Here is a 23,002-nt window from a genome sequence, read left to right as displayed (position 1 = left end):
TCCGGCCCGCGCCGCCCGCCGCGCTCACCGCGTTTTTCTTCTGCACCATCTTGTCCATCTTCTTGGCAATGCGGACCACCTCGTCCTCCATGGCCCTGGCAGGCCTGCCCCGCGCCGGGCCGCGGGGGACGGGAAACGAGCGGAGCTGGCCGGGCGGCAGGTAAGCCCAGGCGTCGGCGAGGGCCCTCACCAGGCGTCACCGAGGCGCTTCTTCACTCACGACGACTGCGACGGCGGGGGCGGCGGCGGCGGCGGCGCTCCTCCCACGCAGGCAGCGCCAATCGAGCTCCCAGCTCGCGGCGGCGACGGCGGCGGCGCTCCTCCCACGCAGGCAGCGCCAATCGAGCTCCCAGCTCGCGGCGGCGACGGCGGCGGCGCTCCTCCCACGCAGGCAGCGCCAATCGAGCTCCCAGCTCGCGGCGGCGACGGCGGCGGCGCTCCTCCCCCGCAGGCAGCACCAATCGAGCTCCCAGCTCGCGGCCGCGGCGGCGGCGGCGCTCCTCCCCCGCAAGCAGCGCCAATCCAGCTCGCGGCGGCGGCGGCGGCGGCGGCGCTCCTCCCCCGCAGGCAGTGCCAAGCGAGCTCCCAGCTCGCGGCGGCGGCGCTCCTCCCCCGCAGGCAGCGACAATCGAGCTCCCGGCTCGCGGCGGCGACGGCGGCGCTCCTCCCCCGCAGGGAGCGCCAGTCGAGCTCCCAGCTCGCGGCGGCGGCGGCGGCGCTCCTCCCCCGCAGGCAGCGCCAACCGAGCTCCCAGCTCGCGGCGGCGACGGCGGCGGCGCTCCTCCCACGCAGGCAGCGCCAATCGAGCTCCCAGCTCGCGGCGGCGGCGCTCCTCCCCCGCAGGCAGCGCCAATCGAGCTCCCAGCTCGTGGCGGCGGCGGCGGCGGCGGCGGCGGCGGCGGCGGCGGCGCTCCTCCCCCGCAGGGCAGCGCCAATCGAGCTCCCAGTTCGCGGCGGCGGCGGCGGCGCTCCTCCCCCGCAGGCAGCGCCAAACGAGCTCCCAGCTCGCGGCGGCGGCGGCGGCGGCGCTCCTCCCCCGCAGGCAGCGCCAATCCAGCTCGCGGCGGCGGCGGCGGCGGCGGCGCTCCTCCCCCGCAGGCAGTGCCAAGCGAGCTCCCAGCTCGCGGCGGCGGCGCTCCTCCCCCGCAGGCAGCGCCAAGCGAGCTCCCAGCTCGCGGCGGCGACGGCGGCGGCGCTCCTCCCCCACAGGCAGCGCCAATCGAGCTCCCAGCTCGCGGCGGCGGCGGCGGCGGCGCTCCTCCCCCGCAGGGAGCGCCAGTCGAGCTCGCGGCGGCGGCGGCGGCGGCGGCGGCGGCGGCGGCGGCGGCGCTCCTCCCCCGCAGGCAGCGCCAATGGAGCTCCCAGCTCGCGGCGGCGGCGGCGGCGGCGCTCCTCCCCCGCAGGCAGCGCCAAACGAGCTCCCAGCTCGCGGCGGCGGCCGCGGCGGCGCTCCTCCCCCGCAGGCAGCGCCAATCCAGCTCGCGGCGGCGGCGGCGGCGGCGGCGCTCCTCCCCCGCAGGCAGTGCCAAGCGAGCTCCCAGCTCGCGGCGGCGGCGCTCCTCCCCCGCAGGCAGCGACAATCGAGCTCCCGGCTCGCGGCGGCGACGGCGGCGCTCCTCCCCCGCAGGGAGCGCCAGTCGAGCTCCCAGCTCGCGGCGGCGGCGGCGGCGGCGCTCCTCCCCCGCAGGGAGCGCCAATCGAGCTCCCAGCTCGCGGCGGCGGCGGCGCTCCTCCCCCGCAGGCAGCGCCAATCGCGCTCCCAGCTCTGTTCTTTTGTTTTTTTTTTTTTGAATTCTGAGATTTTTCATTTGAAGTAAATCTTAAAGCTATTAAATTCACAAATATGCTAATTTAAATACCCAATTCTATTATCTAAAACACACATTGCAAACATACAAATATCTATTCTCTCCACATGTCAGAGCCCATTCATTTCATGGTTTGGAAATGGGGAGAATAGATCCCCTTAAACTGCAAGTCAGCAGGTGTTTCTTTACAGTTAACTTTAGCAAAATTCATACAAAATATTAATGAACAATGATCTTCTTTACTTGTTAACTCACAAGGAAACACCTTCAAAACTGCATTTTGTTAAAGTTTCTGTACTAAAATGTAGAAAAACTGAACTACACAAATATTGAAAAGTTTAAAATTCCTTAATTTTTTATTCCTGGTACCACTACCACAATTTACAGGGCAATATACCTGATGTAATGAAAAGAAAAAGACAAAGCTACAACAGATAAAAGACCTCAGGAATGTACATCTAATTGACCCTCCGTTGCATGAATCAATAGCTGCACTTTTTGCAAACTGTGGCTAGGACAGTCCTGAACAAGAAGGGTTTCCTGTTTAAGCTGCAGTAACTTTTCTGACTATGGATCATCGTTCCTTCTGCGGCAGGTTTTTACAGTTCCTCTAATGCATTTGGGACGACTGTCTCAAAGTAACCTGCAGCTTTCCTGACAACTCCTCGCTCTCTCTCCTGCTAAGAACTGTAGCCCTTTTCTTCTGAGTTTTGAGAACCTTCTGCTACCATATCCACCACTTCCACCACCAGATCCATAACCACCACCATAGGGACTTCCCGAGCTTCTTCCACCAAAACTGCCCCCCTTCATGGGTCCATAATTTGATTGCTGTTGTCCACTATAATTTCCAAAATCATTATAGCTCCCACCACCACCACCATAGTTACCTCCAAAATTTCCTCCTTCATTGTAAGCATCATATCCTCCACCACCGCCACCATATCCACCATCTTGGTTTCCATATCCTGGTCCACCACCACCATAGCCTCCTCTACTACTGTAACCAGGACCACCACCATCGTTACCACCGTCGCCTCCAAATCCGTTTTATCCACCATCACCTCCTCCATAACTACCTCTGCTGCCACCACCTCCACCACCATAGCCTCCTCTTCCACCAAAGTTTCCACCACGGCCAAAGTTACCTCCACCACCTCCAAAGTTTCCTCCACGACCCATAAAGTTGCCAGATCCACCTCCACGACCTCTCTGTGATCCAGCAGATTGCATTTCTTGTTTAGAAAGGGCCTTTTTCACTTACAATTATGCCCATTAATAGTGTGGTATTTCTGAACAACAATTTTATCAACTGTATCATGATCATCAAAAGTTACAAAAGCAAATCCTCTCTTTTTTCCACTCTGCCTGTCTTCCATAACTCCTATGGTTTCAATCTTGCCATACTTTTCAAAGTAGTCTCTCGAATTACATTCTTCTGTATCTTCTTTAATACCACCAACAAAAATTTTCTTCACTGTTAGACGGGCACCAGGCTTTACAGAATCCTCTCTAGAAACAGCTCTCTTTGGTTCCACTACACGCCCATCAACCTTGTGTGGTCGAGCACACATTGCTGCATCCACCTCTTCAACCCAAGAGTAAGTCACAAAACCAAAGCCCCTGGAACGGTTTGTCTGGGGGTCTCTCATCACCACACAATCTGTAAGTGTGCCCCATTTCTCAAAATGTTCTCTTAAGCTATCGTCTGTAGTTTCAAAGCTCAGACCACCAATAAACAGTTTTCTCAACTGTTCTGGTTCCTTTGGATCATGGCCCTCCTCCCCCCGGCGGCGGCGGCGGCCGGAGTCGGGCTGGGGGCGACCGGGCGGCGGTTTTACCTCCGTTTTGAGACCGGACTCGCCTCTTCCAACTCGAGTTCAATATGGGACCGAGAGCCCAGCTCTGTTCTATGTTGGGCCATTTTACTTCAGCCCAAAAAAATTTCTTCTAGTATTCCCTAAGGTCTGCTGGGGATCAGTTTTCTTATTTTTCATTTATCTGTATTTGATTTTTTAAAATTGATTCCAATTTTCTGTTGAGATTCTCCATATTTTAATCTATTAATCCCCATCTTTTACTCTCAATATAGTCATTTTAAAGTTCTGTGCTAACTCCAGAATCTGAATTCCCTCTAAATCAATTTTTCTTGGTTTTTTTTTTTTTTTTTTTTTTTTGTCTTAAGTTTTAGTCACTTTTTCCTGCTTCAGGAATTTCATAATTTTTGATTGTGTGCTGGACGTGGTGAATAAAAAATTCATAGAGACTGAAGATGCTATTACTTTGCACCAGAGAAGATTTACCCTTTTCTCTGTTAATCAGAGTGGCTGATCATTTCAGTCATTTCAGGAATTTTACTAGGTCAGAACTGGGTTGGAGCTTTAGTTGTCTCATCCTACCTATGATTTTTCCTAATTTGTGGCCTCCCTGGATTTTTGCTGTGAGCCTGACAGGTCTTTGATTCTTCAATAAATACAGTCAGTTATTGACTTCAGTCTTTCAGATGTTTGAATTCAGCTCTTTAGGCTCTCAGTTCTCACAGCTTCAGAGTATGGCAAATGTAAGGAGAGACCAGCTATGTATTTGTTGCCGTTACACTTTCTCAGTGAAAATTTGTCTCATAAACACTGAAACATTGCAGATGACTTCACTTTTTCTGACTCAGCCCCCTTCTTGGGGATGGCACTTCTGGGTTTTTACTGTGAGTCTGGTAGGTCTCTAATTCCTCACTTTGGAAAGTTCTCTCCCTCAGGCATTAGGTATTTAGCTTCCTGCTTTATATAGGTTCAAAAACTGGCAAATGTCTTGAAGAGGAGACCTAATGATTGTCACAGGCCCCTTTATCTAGCGGGATTTGGTTTGTTAGTGCCATGACTGTGCAGGAAATTTCACTCTGCTTTCTTGGCTCAGTCCCCCATCATCCTATACCACCCTGACACTAAGGAAATGTCCTGTGGGGGAAATCGGCTTGACATTCTGCTAGATTTCACTCCATCATGCCAGCAAATGAGTTCATCAAAAGATATGGTGATTTCTCTTTTCCAGTGGAGTATGTCTCCCTACACCAAACCCCTGCTCCAAATCTCTAAATGTCCCTCTCTAGCATATTAGTTGATATTGTTTCTTGATTGCTTCCTTAGCTCGATGATCTTTTATTCAAGTTTGTTTGCTCGTTGCAGCAGGAGTGATGGCCTGTGCCTACCTAGTGCAGGCATATTATTATGGAGATATGGCTTTGGTCCCAGACACCACAATAAGGAGAATATCATAAGAAAGCAAGTCACACGAGTTGTTTGGTTTCCCAGTGCATGTAAAAGTTATGTTTATGCTATACTGTAGTCTATTAAGTGTGCAATAGCATTATGTCTAAAAAAAGTACATATCTTAATTTGAAAGTAGACTTTAAGAATGCTACCCATCATCTGAGCCTTCAGCAAGCTGTAATCTTTTTGCAATAGTAACATCAAAGATCACTGATCACAGATCATGTAACAAGTATAATAGTGAAAAAGTTTGAAATATTGTGAGACTTACCAAAACATGACATAGAGACACGAAGTGAGCAAATGCTGTTGGAAAAATGGCACCACCAGTAGAGCTGCTTGACACAGGGTTGCCACAAACCTTCAATTTGTAAAAAAAAAAAAAAAAAAGCATTATCTGCAAGGTACAATAAAGTGAAGTGCAATAAAGTGAGGTATGCCTATACATCCTGCCTCAAAGCAGAAATCCTATTTAGATCACCTTTAATTTCTCTCTATGATATATCAATAGTTTTCTATTCTAATAGGGTTCTTACATTTTTTATTACACTTATTATTAGGTATATGATGTTTTGATGATAATGTAGATGGCATATTTTTTAGTTTTTAATTTTATAACTTTTCAGACACAGAAAAATGTTAGTGGAATTTTTTAATGTTTGGTCTCTTATCTGGCAACTCTTCTAAAAACTAACTGATATTCTAATAAGTTATCTGTAGATGGTTTTGGATTTTCTGTATCCTTAATTATATCAACTATGGAAAGTGACAGTATGATTTCTTCCTTTCTTAGCCTTATATTTCTGATTTCTTTTTCCTGCCTTACTGCTAATGCCATTTAATACTTTTACTAATAGGTTGAATAGAAAAGGTAAGAGTTGGCATTCTTATTTTGTTCCTAATCTTACAGTGGACGTTCTCCACATTTCACTATAAATAGGATGGTGGCTCTAAAGTTTTTTGTAGTTTCCCTTTGCTATGAGTTTTTAATCATACATAATTATTGAATTTTATCAAATGCTTTATCTGACTATACTGATATGATCATATACATTTTCTCCTTTATTTTATGGATGTGGTGCATGACATTTATTGATATTTGAATGTTAACTCACCTTGCATTTCTGGAGTAAAACAACTTGGTAGGAATTCACACACACACACACACACACACACACACACACACACACATTCACTCACTCACACACTCTACATTTGATTGTCTAACATTTTGTGTATGATTTTTGCTTCTGTATACATAAGGGAGATGGGCCTATTTTCTTTTCTCATAATTGTCCTTTTAATTAGTGAATAGTATATAGAGGGTAGAGATTTAAAAGACCTTTTAAAAGGTCTTCTTCTTCTGTGATATAATACAATACAGTATTACTCCATTTTTTAAAAATGACCTTTTTCATTTTCAAATAATTTCAAATCTGCAGAAAAGATACAAACAGAGTTCCCTTTACCTCTCTCCCAGTTTTTCCTATTGCTAACATCTTATACTACCATAGTATATTTTTCAAAATTAAAAAGCCAACATTTATACATTACTATTAACTAAACTTAAGACTTTTTTTGGATTTCACCAGTTTTCCTGTTAATGACCTTTTTCTGTTCTAGGACCCAATCCAGTATATCACATTCCACTTAGTTAGTTGTCATGTCTCCTTAGTCTTCTCTGGTCTATGACAGTTCCTCATTCCTTCCTTGTTTTTCATGATTTTGACAGTCTTGAGGAATATTTGTCTGATATTTTGTAGAATTGTTCTCAGTCTGGGTTTGGCTGATGTTTTTCTCATGATTCGACTGGAGTTATAGGTTTTGACAAAGAATACCGCAGAAGCGAAGTAACCGTCTCATCACATCATAACAGAGAGTATGTAGTGTCTCCGTGACATCACTGGTGATGTGAAACATCATCACTTGCATAACATGGTGTTTGCTTGGTTTCTCCACTGTAAAGTTACTTTTTCTCCCATTTTATACTGTCTCTGGAATTCAATCATTAAGGCCAGCCCAGGACTGGACTTAAGGGGAAGATTAAGCTTCACCTCCACCTCCTTGGGGAGGAGATGGATGCCGGGGGGGGGGCGGGGGGGAGGTTACCTACATATGGAATTCTTCTGTTGGCAAGATTTGTCTTCTCCCTCCCTCCTATTATTTATTTATTTATACACTCATTTATTTACTCCATTATGTTTTAATATGGATTCTTTATAATCTATATACATAATTACAACCTTAAAAACCTCTGGTTCCCCCACTGACATATAAACTTTTTGAGGAAAGGCTCTGTTTCTTTTTTATTTTTGTACACTCTATGCGTTTAGCATAGTCCCCTAATTTATAGTGGACTTCCAGTAATTATTTTTTAATGGATATCTTTCCACTTCAACTGAAAAGTACCCTTTCCTTATATAATAGCATTCTAAATCCAAAATAAAAGTAGATTTTAAAATAAGTAAAAGTAAACTCATGCATGATCACCCTGTAATAAGTATGTAAAAAAGCACAGGGTACTGCAGAAATAACTTAACCATTTGAGTTGGATGTGTCTCCAAAAAATATTGAAGCCACATTTGGAAAGAAATTACAGTATTTGATAAGCCAAGGATATGACCTGCTGTGTGCTTTCTCTTTTTTGTTCAGATCACCAAAGGAGATTAAGACCCCGTTTTCTCCCTTCTCTGGAAAATTATCATCTGATGCAGTCACTCAGATAACAACAGAGAGTCCAGGAAAAACCATGTTTTCATCTGAGATTTTTGTTAATGCTGAAGATCGTGGACATGATATTCCAGACCTCAGTACACAGAAGTTGGGCAAAGTTCCTGTCAAGTTTGCTTCATCATCTTCAGTCCAACAGATTACTGTTCTTCATGGCACAGATGGTAAGAGAATTTTAGGTCACATTACCAACTTTTGTGTGTCATTAACTAAGAAATTTCTTGATTGGGTCTTTCTAGTTAGAAAACCTAATTTTAATTTTAAGCATTAGGTTGTACATGATTAAAACATCTTTTATTTACATAGCTATGAAGAGAATATAATTTATTATGTTTTTACTTCAATTTCTAGTGAAGTTAACAACCTATGTGAAACTCATGCTACTTGTGGCTGACGTATTTTCAACTCATAATACTTGTCATAAGAATGCAAGTAGTTCATGAAAACATAAAAACTATAGAGGTTCAATTTTAGGGAGGTAGATAACTATTTGGCATTGTTTCTTTTACTATTGTTTTGCATGATACAGTGAACAGATAGCAAACACAATACCAGTCTATTTCTTGCTCAAGAAACGTTGAGCAGGGACCCAGGTTGACTGTGACTCTGCTTTCTTTAAAACATGGAACCTTGGATTCATCATCATAGTCAACTGGAAGGGACGAAAAGCATGGAGGAGCACATGTTGGGAGGCTTTTATGGGCTAGGCCTAGGTGTGGCCCACATCACTTTCCACTGACTAGGAATAGTTTAGCTGTGCTTTCCAGGATGAAGAAGAAATGAGTTTTGGTGAACAGCTAGCAATTTCTACCATAAGGTCTACATTTAGAGTGTTCCTATGCTATCATGACAGTGATATTTTTATAGTGCTTATACTATATAACATTCAAAATTATAGCAAGTTATTTTCTTTTTCAGACCAGTAACTGGAAAGTTAAGTTCCCATTCTACCTCCAAATGAGGGTGGGAACACTTTCAATTACTAATTTTAAAGTATTCAACAGTTTGTACAAATCTATTCAAAATATATTTTAAGTTTTCCTACTTGTGCAAAAAGTTTATCTGTCTGTAGGTATAAATGGAATATGCCTAAATGTATAAAGAAAATTGCTTAGTTCCACATGTAAATTGCACTGAATTTAATTTGAATAAATACATTTATATGTTGAAATGGTTATATTTCTTTTCTTTTTTTTTTTTTTACTTTTATTTATTTTATTTTTGGCTGTGTTGGGTCTTCATCGCTGCGTGCAGCCTTTCTCTAGTTGCGGCGAGCGGGGGCTACTCTTCGTTGCGGTGCACGGGCTTCTCATTGCGGTGGCTTCTCTTGTGGTGGAGCACGGGCTCTAGGCGCGTGGGCTTCGGTGCATGGGCTCAGTAGTTGTGGCTCGCGGGCTCTAGAGCGCAGGCTCAGTAGTTGTGGCACATGGGCTTAGTTGCTCCGCGGCATGGGGGATCTTCCCGGACCAGGGCTGGCACCCGTGTCCCCTGCATTGGCAGGCGGATTCTTAACCACTGCGCTATCAGGGAAACCCGAGATGGTTATATATCTTATACATTTTTATTGTGATATAAAATTATGCCCCCCAAATGTATAGTCTAATCAATATCACACAGAACACCTTTAATGTGTCAGTTACCTATTGCCACCGTGATACTGTATAAGAACCTCGAAAATCTCAGTGCTTCGTAACAACAGACATTTGCTTTCCTCACTCATGGGCTTATGAGTCAGTTGGAGTTTGGCATCAGGATGCAAAAACGGTTTGGGTCTGTTCCACATGCCTTGTACTGAAACCCAGGCTACTCTGGGTATGCTGTTTTCATGTTGGTGGCAGAGCACAGGAGAGGAAATCCAACTGTGAAAGTGTATTTTATACCTCTTCTGACATCAAATGGATCGGTCTACATAGAGCCCACAGTTCACGGTCTTACCTTTACATACAGGTACTTGGTAGAAAGGACTCCTTTAAAAGAGAAATATTATTTGGTTTAATAATAAAAGATTTTTAACTCTGTGGATTCAGAAGTAAAATTTTAAAAAATATTTTAAAAGTATACAGAATAGGGCTTCCCTGGTGGCGCAGTGGTTAAGAATCCACCTGCCAATGCAATGCGGGGGACACGGGTTCGAGCCCTGGTCTGCGAAGATCCCACATGCCGTGGAGCAACTAAGCCCATGTGCCACAACTACTGAGCCTGCATTCTAGAGCCCGTGAGCCGCAACTACCGAAGCCCACGCGCCTAGAGCGCATGCTCCGCAACAATAGACGCCACCGCGATGAGACGCCCGCACACCGCAACCAAGAGTAGCCCCCGCTAGCCGCCAACTAGAGAAAGCCCGTGCACAGCAATGAAGACCCAGTGCAGCCAAAAAAATAAACACATAGAATAAATAAGTTCAAACAATAAATAAATAAATAAACATAAATTTAAAAAAAAAAGAACACCTAATGCAGGTGGGAAGGTGAGAGGGCCACTGTAAAGGTCATCTATGCTACATGTACAAGAACCCCGAGAGCACACCAATAGGTACCACATTTTTCACTGCTGTAGCCGATCATTCCCCCTGTACTACCACACTGTAGCACTCCCTTCCCTCATCTACTGCTATAGTCTCTTTGGAAGGTGTTTCACAACTCTTGTTATGAGAGTGCCAGTTGAACTGTCCTCACTTCCTTCATTTATACCAGGATTGAAGACCTTGTAGTCCGAGATCCTGTCCAGAGAGCAAGCAGGCTAAGACTCTGTCTTTGTTGATGTATTTCATCAGAAAGGGCTCTACCCCCTCTCCTAGTTCATGGTGTGAAGCGTTCATAGCCTCTTGGGAAAGTGGGGAGAATGGAAAGGACTCTATATGAGAATGCTAGGCTTTGTAAAACATTTCAGTTTTTTAAAAATAAGACTCATTTTCTATTGGACTGACAACAGTCCTATGAAATACAAAGAAAGCCGAGAATCAGTGACAGGAAATGATCACCAGTAAGAATTACAACAGTCACCGCTTACCTCGTAGCTTACGGCACTGTCCATGGTCCTTAAGAAGAGTTAGTAGAAATGCCTAGCCCATCTTGCCCTTGAACCCCTTAAAAGGTACACGACTGCTGTGTTGGTGTTTAGGGGGAGCATCTCACTTACCAGGGACTGACTTCTCCCTTGATCCCTCTGTAGTGATGGAGACTTCCCCGCTGATGAAAAATTCCCTGGGATTGCAACCTCCAAGCCAGACAGCTTTCCTATGGAAAGACAGAGAGCTTGTAAAGATGAAACACCAGTCTGCGGGAGAAAGGGAAGAAGAGAATGATGGAAATCGTTTCTGGGAAACTATTTTTACATTATGTTTTGTTTGTTCCTGGTAAATAAACTGAAATCTTCTTAACATTAAAACAAAATCTAAACCACTAAATTCAATAATACAGGAGTATAACTTTTGAAAAAAATTTCTTTGGCTGCGCAGCATGTGGGATCTTAGCTCCCCAACCAGGAATTGAACCCACGCCTGCTGCATTGGAAGCGCAGAGTCTTCACCACTGGACCACCAGGGAAGTCCCAGGAATATCACTTTTAAAGGAGAAGTTATAAACCCCTTGGTTATATGAACTGCAGATTTTTAGTAAGAAGTCAATATATTTTTTGTTAGGCACATTTTATGTTAGGCTGTCTCCCTGCACAGGATGCAGGCGCCTTGAGAATGGAAATCATATCCCTCTATAGTACGTCCCTCTTCTTTCTGCCTTGCAGTTTGCTGCTCCACTTGTTCAACCCCACCTAGTAATAACCTATACTTCCCTCGTTCCTGTTTTCCCATCTTGAAAACAGACAAAAGGCAACCAAACAACGCAAAGGTCTCAACAAATAAGGGATATCCAAAACCAGAGATGGCCAGAACTTCTGTATCCCTCATGAAACCTAGCCCGGTGTTCAATATGTAGGTATCATTAATACATGCGTGTTGACTGAAACAGTTTAAACTCAATTCTTCCACTTCCCAGTTTAGTTTTAGTCCTCATACAAAACGTGATAATCAACTTGCTTAATGCTAGGGATCACAGTGAAAAATAATATCTGAACTGACTTCTGTCAGATGAGTGAGAACTAAGGTTAATTCAGTGTATCTGAAGCATAGAAAGTGAGGGCACAAGTGGCACAAGATGGGGCTAGAGAAGCAGAGAGGATTCTAGACCACGCAGAGTCTTAAAGGCCAACAAACACTGTGTTTTCTATTCTCAAAACAATGTTTGTGAGCGATGTTTATGAGCAATGTTCCAACTTGCCTTGAAGGTTTTTTGTGTGAAGAATGGATTGGAAGGAAACAAGATATATGGACACTAGTTAGGACCTAATCGCAACACACAGGCAAGTTCAGTATTAGGGTGTTGAGGGAGAGCTGACAGATTCCAAAGAAATTCAGGAGATGAACTGAAGCGGGCTTAATGGGGTAGGAGATGGAGGAAAGGAAGGTCTTAGGGAATTAAAGGGTTTACTGCACACATGAGCAAAGTCTCAAAATTAATCATTTGAACGTACAGAGGTAGATCTCTCAAATGACTCCGGTTAGGAAGCAACGGTACGCCCTTTAGAATTCCTACAGACAACACAAATCAACTGTTTCGATGGAAAATTCGGCGGGACCGGTGCGTTTTTTCACTCCAACTTAGCTCCAGTTCCTATTACTCACATCTTCTGTGCCAAAACAACACAGCTGGAGGAACTGAAGGGGATTCCGTTTTGGTAATTAAGGAGTGTCCCCAACACTGACAGTCCCATCTTAAAAAGCACTCCCTCTGCATTTTACCCGAGGAGCAATGGCCAGAGCCTCCCTTTGAAAACGATGGGCAGAAATGAGAACATCACACACTGTCCCTTTCAGCTACTGTGAACTGAGCCGCGAGACGACCAATACCCCCTGGCACAGCGCGGACGGGCCAGCGCGCGGGGGCAACAGGGACAGGAGACAGCACAAGAGACGAAGCCCAGGCCCAGGGGCCAAGGCCTATTACCTTTCCGGCATGTGCAAAACATAAAACAGAAGCAATATTGTAACAAATTCATTAAAGACTTAAGAAAAAAACAAAACTCAGATGCTAAAGTGCCTACTCTAACCACTATACTATATTGCTTCTATAAAACAAGCACTAAACCTCAGATACAGAAAAAAACCCTTTTCGTGTCCTCACACCTAGGTCAAAATTACAAAGCGTTAATTCAGGAGACAGAAAGGGAAGGAATAAATCTGAATGAATCTGAGTCAGAACACAGTGCTATATAACCTTAGGCAAATTCCACAATACCCATGCCTCAACATGGCAAATTCCACAATACCCATGCCTCAACCTCCCTATCTATAAAGGAGTTAACCACACCAGCGCTAACCATTACTTGCCTCCTGGTAGCTTGTGAGTGTTAATTAATATTTGTAATAAATACACAGATCATCAGTTGAAAGAAACAAGGAAAACTACAGCGTTATTATTATTGCCTTGTTGCTAGAGCTAAACACCACAAATCAACATAAATAACTTATGTACACCAAGAATGTAGGGTTTGAATATGTACTTTGAAAGGCCATCATATAATTAGTTGTTTCACCTCTAATTGCTTTTCCTTTTTTTTTTTTTTTAATTTAAAAAAGCAATACAGGGACTTCCCTGGTGGTTCAGTGGTAAAGAATCCGTCCTGCAATGCAGGGGACGCGGGTTCGATTCCCGGTCGGGGAACTAAGATCCCACATGCCGCGGGGCAACTAAGCCCTCGCACCAAACTACTGAGCTCGCACACCTCAATGAGGTAGCCCACGTGCAGCAAACTACAGAGCCCACGCGCTCTGGAGCCTGCACGCCACAACTACAGAGCCCACGTGCCACAACTAGAGAGAGAAAACCCGCACGCCACAACTAGAGAGAAGCTCTCATGCTGCAACGAAGAGCCCGTGCGCCGCAACGACAATAAAGATCCCACATGCCTTAACGAAGGTCCCGCGTGCCGCAACTAAGACCCAATACAGCCAATCAACCAATCAATCAATCAAGTGGGGCGGGGGGAGCAATACAGGAATTTCCCTGGCAGTCCAGTGGTTAAGACTCCAAGCTCCCAATGCAGGGGGCACGGGCTCGATCCCTGATTGGGGAACCAAGATCCCACATGTGGCACAGCGTAGCCGGAAAAAAAACAAAAAAAGCAACACATACCCTACGGCATTTATCCCAGAGAACGCATGTTCGCACAAAAAAAGGTACACAAATGTCCACAGCATCTCTATCAGTAATAGTCAGGAAATGGGAAAAAAAACTCAGATGTTCTTCAATGGGCAAGTGATTAAACAAACTGAAGTACAGCCAAACCATGGAATACTACTCAGCAATTAAAAAGAAAGCGGCACTGGGACCTCTCTGGTGTTCCAGCGGTTAAGACTCTGCACTCTCAATGCAGGGGGCCCAGGTTCCATCCCTGGTCAGGGAACTAGATCCCGCATGCTGCAACTAAAGACCCGCACAGCCAAATAAATAAATAAATAAATATTTTTTTTAAAAAAGAGGAGCACTGTTGATTCATGCAATTTGGATGACTCTCCAGGGAATTACACTGATTGAAAAAGGCCAATCCAAAAGGTTGCATACTGGGAATTCCCTGGCGGTCCAGTGTTTAGCACTCAGCACTTTCACTACCTGGGCTGGGTTCAATCCTTGGTCGGGGAACTAAGATCGCACAACCGGCAGCGCAGCCAAAAAAAAATTTTTTTTACTTAAAAAAAAAAAAAGGTTACACACTATATGATTTTATTCACATAACATTCTTTTTTTTTAATTAATTAGTTAATTTATTTTATTTTTGGCTGCGTTGGGTCTTCGTTGCTGCGTGTGGGCTTTCTCTAGTTGCGGCGAGCGGGGGCTACTCTTTGTTGCAGTGTGCGGGCTTCTCGCTGCGGTGGCTTCTCTTGTTGCAGAGCACGGGCTCTAGGCACGCGGGCTTCAGTAGTTGTGGCACGTGGGCTCAGTAGTTGTGGCTCCCGGGCTCTAAAGCGCAGGCTCAGTCGTTGTGGCGCATGGGCTTAGCTGCTCCGCGGCATGTGGGATCTTCCCGGACAAGGGATCAAACCCATGTCCCCTGCAATGGCAGGCAGATTCTTAACCGCTGCGCCACCAGGGAAGTCCCACATAACATTCTTGAAATGACAGGTTGCCAGGGACAGATAGGGCCGGGGGAGTGGGAGACGGGCCATCTTCCCCAGGGGGTATTTTCCCTTGATCATCTGCACAAAAACTTTATTGCAACTTTATCCACTGCACTATCAGATCACTATGATTTGGTGGGGAGTGGGGGAGCAGCAGTGGCTATAAAATGGCATCAGGAGAGATCCTGTGGGATGGAAATGTTCTCTATCTTGACTGTGTCAATGGCAATACCCAGGTTGTGACAGTATACTATGATTCTGTAAGATGTTACCATTGGGGAAAACTGGGTAAAGGACACACAGGAGCTATCGCACTATTATTTCTTACAACTGCATGTAAACCTACAATAATCTGGACACAAAAAGTTTAATCAGAAATGAAGGCAACACATGCCTCTTGTAACAAGTAAAACAATAGTCTGTGGTCAGTCTCTTTCTCTACCCGTCCCATTCCCTCCCTCTTGAGATAACCATGCAAACTCACTGCTCATACAAACAGGCATGCATTTAATACTTTCTGTTTACTGTATCAAAATGGGATCATACATACTACATATTACCCTGCAGCCTACCTTCTTCACCCATCATCCCTATATCATAGAGAGCTTAAAAAAAGAAAATTTTTTTTTAAGTGCCAAGCAGGATGGCAGGTATAGAAAATTTTCTGACTAGGGCAAATCTGACAAATGTTTACCGTGCTAATGTGCCATAGCTCAGCCAGGTGCATTCAGTGAGAGCACAATATGCAAGTAGCATTCTAAAGAGATCTGCAAAAAATGCAAGGTCTTCAGCAGCTCTTCGAGGATCCCATCCCCCTCTCTGCCTCCTCCATGGAACCATCCCATGGAGGTTGAACAGTTTAACTCCATTTGCCCCTCCTGCTGTTTGTGCTTTCGTTGTATACTTCTGTTCTACATCTCCACAAGACATTATTATTGTCACTTATTTACAAAATAACATATAAATATAAAGGTGTATGTACCTGGGTATATGTACATGTATATATTAGACACACACACACTTTAAGTGCTCTTTGTTCTTTCCTGCAGTTGTGTTCTTTTTTTTGGGGGGGGGGGGGGGGCAAGTTTTTATATTGGTAAAGTTCTGTACTACTAGAAATATAAGATTTGAAAAGAAAAGTGAGACTTGAGGATCATCTGTGGAGCTTATCCTCATTCTCCTGCTGACGCATTATATGTTTATAATTTGAGAACTGCAGATAAATACAAACTGGTCTTCTCCATACTTGCTCACTAAGGAATTCCTCATTTCTAGGAAACGTCTATTTCAAGGAAAGGAAACAAACAAAAACACCTAGTGCACTAGATGATTAAAAGGTACACATTTTATAGCCTGAGTTCGAGAAAAAAATTACCCAAGAAACGGCCTTTTTCCCTAGGAGCCAGCTTCTACTAGGGGAGTCTAGGGTTCTCTAGGCAAAGAAAAAAAACTTGCCAGTTTAAACAGAATAACAGAAACGTTCAGCCAATCAAATATACAGAACTCATCACTTGCAGTGAGGAATGAAAGGCCTGTATCAACAGAAACAATAAATGGCACCGGCAACGTCTGCAACAGAAAACAAACAGGAAATCCTTTAAAAAGCCAAAATTGCAAAGACAGATGAACAGGGTATGAAATTACACGCCGGGCAATGCACCTGTTAAAGGAAAAGAGGCGCACACCAAGTCTGAAGTCTTAAGAATTCGGTGTTTAACACTACTTCTGCATGCTGCCCAGCAGAAAACTCGGGTCCTGGCTTAATCCACAACGCACACTTCATTTAAGGAGGTGAACTGCTTGGTCTGACTCAGTTTCTTATTCTGTAAAATGAATGCAACACAGCTGTCGTGAGTCCCCAAAGAATTCTGCACAAACGCTTTGTAACTCCAAAGTGCTGTGCAAATCAGAGCAGCCCTTCTCTCCTTCACATTCGTTGGACTTAGAATTTCAGAAGTTTAGCTGAAAATACAGACGACTCGGAAGCAAGGGACTGAGAGTGGCCCACACAGGTGGAAAGAAATGCAGAAACTGGAGCACCTCATACAAACCGCAAGAGACCACGTTCACGTGCACACGTTATCAGTGACAGAAAGCGCCACCGGTAGCAACTGTAAACCACTGAGAGGACCAGCAACGACATGTGTCCAAATCCAGCCGGCAGCACAGCCTCGTCGGCGGCAATGCCTTAAACACAGCTCCCCGCACTCCGCGGCCTAACAAGATCCACTTTTTCCAAAAAGTTTAGCAACTTGCCAAGTACACTGGCGTAGTTCACCTTTTTTAATTGCTAAGCAAACATGCAGGGGAGTTGAGACAATCAAGGGAATGTTCAGCCTTCCTCAAAAATAAGATCCAGGAAATTCACGTTTTGCTTGAACAGTTTCATGTCTAAAACTGATCACAAACCTCTGTTTGATGTTGTTTTCTCGCTGCTGGCCAATGAGCCCGGGAAAGAGAACCAATTCTTTCAAACAGGGAGGGCTCTCTGCACTCTTCAGCTAAACCAGCGAGGCTTTACCACCGTCACGTTTAAAATAATGAGGAGGATGCCTCCATAGAGTTTACCGGGCTGCGCTAATCACGAGGGGCCTCGGGCGCCCAGGGCGGATCCCAGCGCCGGTGGCCGCGGGACCGGACCCCCTCCCCGGGACGCGGCCGCGGGACAGGACGCCCCCCAGAACCCCTGCCCGGGACGCAGCTGCGGGACAGGACGCCCCCCAGACCCCTGCCCGGGACGCAGCTGCGGGACAGGACGCCCCCCAGAACCCCTGCCCGGGACGCGGCCGCGGGACACGAAGCTCCCCCCTCCCCAGGAACCCCTCCCCAGAGCGCGGGCCTCGCCGCCGTCTCGCAGCACCCGCCGCGCTCACCGCGGGCCGGGAGCCCCCTCAGGCCGACTGGCCCCCGCCCGCCGCCCGGCCTCCCTCCGGCCCGCGCCGCCCGCCGCGCTCACCGCGTTTTTCTTCTGCACCATCTTGTCCATCTTCTTGGCAATGCGGACCACCTCGTCCTCCATGGCCCTGGCAGGCCTGCCCCGCGCCGGGCCGCGGGGGACGGGAAACGAGCGGAGCTGGCCGGGCGGCAGGTAAGCCCAGGCGTCGGCGAGGGCCCTCACCAGGCGTCACCGAGGCGCTTCTTCACTCACGACGACTGCGACGGCGGGGGCGGCGGCGGCGGCGGCGCTCCTCCCACGCAGGCAGCGCCAATCGAGCTCCCAGCTCGCGGCGGCGACGGCGGCGGCGCTCCTCCCACGCAGGCAGCGCCAATCGAGCTCCCAGCTCGCGGCGGCGACGGCGGCGGCGCTCCTCCCACGCAGGCAGCGCCAATCGAGCTCCCAGCTCGCGGCGGCGACGGCGGCGGCGCTCCTCCCCCGCAGGCAGCGCCAATCGAGCTCCCAGCTCGCGGCCGCGGCGGCGCTCCTCCCCCGCAGGCAGCGCCAATCGAGCTCCCAGCTCGCGGCGGCGGCGGCGGCGGCGCTCCTCCCCCGCAAGCAGCGCCAATCCAGCTCGCGGCGGCGGCGGCGGCGGCGGCGCTCCTCCCCCGCAGGCAGTGCCAAGCGAGCTCCCAGCTCGCGGCGGCGGCGCTCCTCCCCCGCAGGCAGCGACAATCGAGCTCCCGGCTCGCGGCGGCGACGGCGGCGCTCCTCCCCCGCAGGGAGCGCCAGTCGAGCTCCCAGCTCGCGGCGGCGGCGGCGGCGCTCCTCCCCCGCAGGCAGCGCCAACCGAGCTCCCAGCTCGCGGCGGCGACGGCGGCGGCGCTCCTCCCACGCAGGCAGCGCCAATCGAGCTCCCAGCTCGCGGCGGCGGCGCTCCTCCCCCGCAGGCAGCGCCAATCGAGCTCCCAGCTCGTGGCGGCGGCGGCGGCGGCGGCGGCGGCGCTCCTCCCCCGCAGGGCAGCGCCAATCGAGCTCCCAGTTCGCGGCGGCGGCGGCGGCGCTCCTCCCCCGCAGGCAGCGCCAAACGAGCTCCCAGCTCGCGGCGGCGGCGGCGGCGGCGCTCCTCCCCCGCAGGCAGCGCCAATCCAGCTCGCGGCGGCGGCGGCGGCGGCGGCGCTCCTCCCCCGCAGGCAGTGCCAAGCGAGCTCCCAGCTCGCGGCGGCGGCGCTCCTCCCCCGCAGGCAGCGCCAAGCGAGCTCCCAGCTCGCGGCGGCGACGGCGGCGGCGCTCCTCCCCCACAGGCAGCGCCAATCGAGCTCCCAGCTCGCGGCGGCGGCGGCGGCGGCGCTCCTCCCCCGCAGGGAGCGCCAGTCGAGCTCCCAGCTCGCGGCGGCGGCGGCGGCGGCGGCGGCGGCGGCGGCGGCGCTCCTCCCCCGCAGGCAGCGCCAATGGAGCTCCCAGCTCGCGGCGGCGGCGGCGGCGGCGCTCCTCCCCCGCAGGCAGCGCCAAACGAGCTCCCAGCTCGCGGCGGCGGCCGCGGCGGCGCTCCTCCCCCGCAGGCAGCGCCAATCCAGCTCGCGGCGGCGGCGGCGGCGGCGGCGCTCCTCCCCCGCAGGCAGTGCCAAGCGAGCTCCCAGCTCGCGGCGGCGGCGCTCCTCCCCCGCAGGCAGCGACAATCGAGCTCCCGGCTCGCGGCGGCGACGGCGGCGCTCCTCCCCCGCAGGGAGCGCCAGTCGAGCTCCCAGCTCGCGGCGGCGGCGGCGGCGGCGCTCCTCCCCCGCAGGGAGCGCCAATCGAGCTCCCAGCTCGCGGCGGCGGCGGCGCTCCTCCCCCGCAGGCAGCGCCAATCGCGCTCCCAGCTCTGTTCTTTTGTTTTTTTTTTTTTGAATTCTGAGATTTTTCATTTGAAGTAAATCTTAAAGCTATTAAATTCACAAATATGCTAATTTAAATACCCAATTCTATTATCTAAAACACACATTGCAAACATACAAATATCTATTCTCTCCACATGTCAGAGCCCATTCATTTCATGGTTTGGAAATGGGGAGAATAGATCCCCTTAAACTGCAAGTCAGCAGGTGTTTCTTTACAGTTAACTTTAGCAAAATTCATACAAAATATTAATGAACAATGATCTTCTTTACTTGTTAACTCACAAGGAAACACCTTCAAAACTGCATTTTGTTAAAGTTTCTGTACTAAAATGTAGAAAAACTGAACTACACAAATATTGAAAAGTTTAAAATTCCTTAATTTTTTATTCCTGGTACCACTACCACAATTTACAGGGCAATATACCTGATGTAATGAAAAGAAAAAGACAAAGCTACAACAGATAAAAGACCTCAGGAATGTACATCTAATTGACCCTCCGTTGCATGAATCAATAGCTGCACTTTTTGCAAACTGTGGCTAGGACAGTCCTGAACAAGAAGGGTTTCCTGTTTAAGCTGCAGTAACTTTTCTGACTATGGATCATCGTTCCTTCTGCGGCAGGTTTTTACAGTTCCTCTAATGCATTTGGGACGACTGTCTCAAAGTAACCTGCAGCTTTCCTGACAACTCCTCGCTCTCTCTCCTGCTAAGAACTGTAGCCCTTTTCTTCTGAGTTTTGAGAACCTTCTGCTACCATATCCACCACTTCCACCACCAGATCCATAACCACCACCATAGGGACTTCCCGAGCTTCTTCCACCAAAACTGCCCCCCTTCATGGGTCCATAATTTGATTGCTGTTGTCCACTATAATTTCCAAAATCATTATAGCTCCCACCACCACCACCATAGTTACCTCCAAAATTTCCTCCTTCATTGTAAGCATCATATCCTCCACCACCGCCACCATATCCACCATCTTGGTTTCCATATCCTGGTCCACCACCACCATAGCCTCCTCTACTACTGTAACCAGGACCACCACCATCGTTACCACCGTCGCCTCCAAATCCGTTTTATCCACCATCACCTCCTCCATAACTACCTCTGCTGCCACCACCTCCACCACCATAGCCTCCTCTTCCACCAAAGTTTCCACCACGGCCAAAGTTACCTCCACCACCTCCAAAGTTTCCTCCACGACCCATAAAGTTGCCAGATCCACCTCCACGACCTCTCTGTGATCCAGCAGATTGCATTTCTTGTTTAGAAAGGGCCTTTTTCACTTACAATTATGCCCATTAATAGTGTGGTATTTCTGAACAACAATTTTATCAACTGTATCATGATCATCAAAAGTTACAAAAGCAAATCCTCTCTTTTTTCCACTCTGCCTGTCTTCCATAACTCCTATGGTTTCAATCTTGCCATACTTTTCAAAGTAGTCTCTCGAATTACATTCTTCTGTATCTTCTTTAATACCACCAACAAAAATTTTCTTCACTGTTAGACGGGCACCAGGCTTTACAGAATCCTCTCTAGAAACAGCTCTCTTTGGTTCCACTACACGCCCATCAACCTTGTGTGGTCGAGCACACATTGCTGCATCCACCTCTTCAACCCAAGAGTAAGTCACAAAACCAAAGCCCCTGGAACGGTTTGTCTGGGGGTCTCTCATCACCACACAATCTGTAAGTGTGCCCCATTTCTCAAAATGTTCTCTTAAGCTATCGTCTGTAGTTTCAAAGCTCAGACCACCAATAAACAGTTTTCTCAACTGTTCTGGTTCCTTTGGATCATGGCCCTCCTCCCCCCGGCGGCGGCGGCGGCCGGAGTCGGGCTGGGGGCGACCGGGCGGCGGTTTTACCTCCGTTTTGAGACCGGACTCGCCTCTTCCAACTCGAGTTCAATATGGGACCGAGAGCCCAGCTCTGTTCTATGTTGGGCCATTTTACTTCAGCCCAAAAAAATTTCTTCTAGTATTCCCTAAGGTCTGCTGGGGATCAGTTTTCTTATTTTTCATTTATCTGTATTTGATTTTTTAAAATTGATTCCAATTTTCTGTTGAGATTCTCCATATTTTAATCTATTAATCCCCATCTTTTACTCTCAATATAGTCATTTTAAAGTTCTGTGCTAACTCCAGAATCTGAATTCCCTCTAAATCAATTTTTCTTGGTTTTTTTTTTTTTTTTTTTTTTTTGTCTTAAGTTTTAGTCACTTTTTCCTGCTTCAGGAATTTCATAATTTTTGATTGTGTGCTGGACGTGGTGAATAAAAAATTCATAGAGACTGAAGATGCTATTACTTTGCACCAGAGAAGATTTACCCTTTTCTCTGTTAATCAGAGTGGCTGATCATTTCAGTCATTTCAGGAATTTTACTAGGTCAGAACTGGGTTGGAGCTTTAGTTGTCTCATCCTACCTATTGGCCTCCCTGGATTTTTGCTGTGAGCCTGACAGGTCTTTGATTCTTCAATAAATACAGTCAGTTATTGACTTCAGTCTTTCAGATGTTTGAATTCAGCTCTTTAGGCTCTCAGTTCTCACAGCTTCAGAGTATGGCAAATGTAAGGAGAGACCAGCTATGTATTTGTTGCCGTTACACTTTCTCAGTGAAAATTTGTCTCATAAACACTGAAACATTGCAGATGACTTCACTTTTTCTGACTCAGCCCCCTTCTTGGGGATGGCACTTCTGGGTTTTTACTGTGAGTCTGGTAGGTCTCTAATTCCTCACTTTGGAAAGTTCTCTCCCTCAGGCATTAGGTATTTAGCTTCCTGCTTTATATAGGTTCAAAAACTGGCAAATGTCTTGAAGAGGAGACCTAATGATTGTCACAGGCCCCTTTATCTAGCGGGATTTGGTTTGTTAGTGCCATGACTGTGCAGGAAATTTCACTCTGCTTTCTTGGCTCAGTCCCCCATCATCCTATACCACCCTGACACTAAGGAAATGTCCTGTGGGGGAAATCGGCTTGACATTCTGCTAGATTTCACTCCATCATGCCAGCAAATGAGTTCATCAAAAGATATGGTGATTTCTCTTTTCCAGTGGAGTATGTCTCCCTACACCAAACCCCTGCTCCAAATCTCTAAATGTCCCTCTCTAGCATATTAGTTGATATTGTTTCTTGATTGCTTCCTTAGCTCGATGATCTTTTATTCAAGTTTGTTTGCTCGTTGCAGCAGGAGTGATGGCCTGTGCCTACCTAGTGCAGGCATATTATTATGGAGATATGGCTTTGGTCCCAGACACCACAATAAGGAGAAT

The 23,002-nt window shown here is 47.7% G+C and overlaps 1 pseudogene across 1 annotated transcript; it reads right to left on the bottom strand.

The window, feature by feature from the left end:
* Positions 1 to 2,526: 2,526 nt before the first annotated feature.
* Positions 2,527 to 21,634, bottom strand: LOC309622208 (annotated as a pseudogene). The gene is made up of 2 exons: positions 20,473 to 21,634; positions 2,527 to 3,674 (listed from the first exon to the last, which is right to left on the bottom strand). The product of its transcript is annotated as an uncharacterized misc_RNA (transcript).
* Positions 21,635 to 23,002: the final 1,368 nt, after the last annotated feature.

Source organism: Balaenoptera borealis, assembly GCF_965194805.1.
Source record: "Balaenoptera borealis genome assembly, contig: HAP1_SCAFFOLD_1837, whole genome shotgun sequence".
Classification (NCBI taxonomy): Eukaryota; Metazoa; Chordata; class Mammalia; order Artiodactyla; family Balaenopteridae; genus Balaenoptera; species Balaenoptera borealis.
The sequence above is the reverse complement of the archived record's forward strand: the minus strand, read 5'-3'. Positions and strand labels throughout refer to the sequence as shown.